This window comes from Cibotium barometz, chromosome 27 (genome assembly GCF_041138505.1).
Source record: "Cibotium barometz isolate CiBa-2024 chromosome 27, ASM4113850v1, whole genome shotgun sequence".
In the NCBI taxonomy this organism is placed as follows: Eukaryota; Viridiplantae; Streptophyta; class Polypodiopsida; order Cyatheales; family Cibotiaceae; genus Cibotium; species Cibotium barometz.
In genome coordinates this window covers 22145445-22148145 of record NC_141072.1, presented here as the reverse complement: position 1 = coordinate 22148145, position 2701 = coordinate 22145445, and the positions used below count along the sequence as shown (strand labels likewise).

The following is a 2701-nucleotide window of genomic DNA, read 5'->3' as shown; positions in this document are numbered from 1 at the left end:
TCTCTCGGCCTCCAAAGCAGGAGGTAGAGGATGTCGAGAAACCTCGAGCTGCAGAGCAGCTGACAAGTGACTTGTCCGTGCCGTGTGCGAGGGACATGTGCACCACTGATAATGAATTCATTTTCGTCATCAAGTGAATATACCTACATATATAATATGGTTACATTATATATCAACCTTTGATTTATAAAATAACCAATAATAAAACTAAGGGAGAATAGTCACATACCATAGGTCGATGTCACTCCTCAGGTGGCAGTGCTCGCTCAAAAGTACCATGAGTCATCTCATGTGAAAAGCACTCCCGTCGCTCGTCGCGGCCTCCGATATGTGCCACGACAACGAGCGCACCAGCATATAATAGACTCGTAGTAGTAGAAATCATCATAAACGGGTTCATGTGCAGTATTGAAACTCTGTGCACCCCAATCACCACGAGTAGGAGGTGGTGGTGTACCCTCTGATTGGTCTGAATCTAATTTTCAAGTACCATAAAAACACAAGTCATTAATCAAATGATGGAGAAGAAAAAAGCAATGCATGAAAGAAAACATTGAAATCTAACAAGTTTTATGGTATGCAATATGAAAAATAAACAGACGCTACTGTATGGTGGAGACAAACAAGAGGAGGGCTGATATGTGCATGGAGACATGGCAATACTTCCGCAAGGAGAGACGCCTACGCATCACTTTTCCTCAGCAGAAGGTGCGTGCCTTTGCTAATGTATATTAGAATTAATTTGAACTTTGATAGATTGATTCTAAATATTCTTTAATCTATGTCATTTTCTTTAATGAAATTTACATAGTCGGCAGCACGAAAGAGACTGCAAGTTGGTCACACATCTAGACTAGGCCGGATGGGTCCAGATGGATTTGTGGCCACATTTGTGAGTATAAATCGTTCTAATTTTAACTTTCAAAGATACTATTATTGAATGAAGGAATCAATAAGTCTTTGGTTCTGTCTTGATGCAGACCAAAGACTATGGTCGTGCACCTATGGCGCAGGAGATGGAGTACGCTACATACTACGAGTACCGCGCTTTGTAGGCGACACTTCCGGACACGCCTGATTCACTTGTGGGTATCACTGATTTTTTTTGTGGTTTATTTTCATATTAACTGTAATATATTCTTATTTGATTTCACTAAGTAATGCAGGAGCAACATGGCGAGGAGGACATGACAAAGGTGGCTCGACAGGAGGCCGAGGGGCGACGACGAGAGTCTGAGGTGGGCGGCGGTGGCATGATCCCGGGTGGGGACACGAGTGGTGGCGGTGGTGATGGTGGTGTTGTGGTTGGGGGCACGGGTGGTGGCAGTGCTGATGTTGATGATGATTCTGAGTCTGATAGTAGCGACTCATATAGTGATGGCTCACGTAGTGATACTTAGTGATCTGTTTTATACATGAGAGGATTGATCACCACACATTGTAGACACATGTACATATATTTGTTGATGATATATATTGACATATGTTCTCATTGCATCGCTAAATTTGTCTATTGTCAAACAATTAATTATTTGTCAGTAAGTTAATTAGCCTAAGTATGTGCGAGAAGCTAGAACGTTATTTATTTATCTGTATGTTTTAAAACAAAACAAATCCTAAACAAGAAAAGAGGCGAGCCCACGATGTAACACATCAAAAGAAGCAAAAGATTGGCAGCATCACCAATTTCTCAAAAGCTCTTGGAAAGCTAGATAGAGACAAATCAAAAACTTTATCGCAGTTCCAGTGAACTGTTTTTCTATGTTAGGCTCTAATATTAACAAGCTTTTGATTTTCATATTTTTTGCAGGGGTCCCTGATTGTACGATACGTATCAACTCAAGCTAACTTTCAAGCTTAAAGATCCGAACCATGAAGTTTCAAAGCACGTGATTTCAAAGTACCAATTTATGTACCACATACCTGTACCATGTAACCATTTGCAAGTACGAGGTTTCAACATGATACCCAACTCAAGTACCAAGTACTAAGTACTAAGTCTAACACTAAAAAGCTTTCTTTGTTCCCATGTTTATTGCTTAAGGTACCCCAAAGTTAGACCGACCAATTGATACCATATATCATGTATCAATTGCGAGTTCGAAGTTTCATTATGGAGCCTGATACTAAATCTCGGGGGGTTCACCTTTAAAAAATGTTGCATATCACGTGCGTTCAAGAGGTAATAAAAAAACCCCTCTACTTACATGTCACAGGCTAATAAAATGACCCCTCTTTCTTAAGAAACTTACAACTTTTTTTCAAAATTGGATAAAAAAGCCCCTCCTGTATATGTAAATCTGTAACTTTTTGGAATTTAAATACCCCTCTTAGATGAACTGACGTGCTATACTTACATACTTTTAGGTGAACCCCCCGGGTACTAAATCAAGTACCAAGCACTAAATCTAGTACCAAGTACCATGTACCAAGTATCAAGTACCATGTACCAATTACTATGGACCATGTACCAATTATCAAGTACCATGTACCAATTACTATGGACTATGTACCAATTATCATGTACCATGTACCAATTATCATGTACCATGTACCAATTACTATGGAACATGTACCAATTACCATGTACCAATTACTATGGACCATGTACCAATTATCATGTACCATGTACCAATTACTATGGACCATGTACCAATTATCATGTACCAATTACCATGTACCAAGTACCGTGCACCAAGTA

General features: G+C 39.7%; 1 pseudogene; it reads left to right on the top strand.

The window, feature by feature from the left end:
- The first annotated feature begins 609 nt into the window (after window positions 1–609).
- On the top strand, window positions 610–1400 carry LOC147623179 (uncharacterized; annotated as a pseudogene).
- Window positions 1401–2701: the final 1301 nt, after the last annotated feature.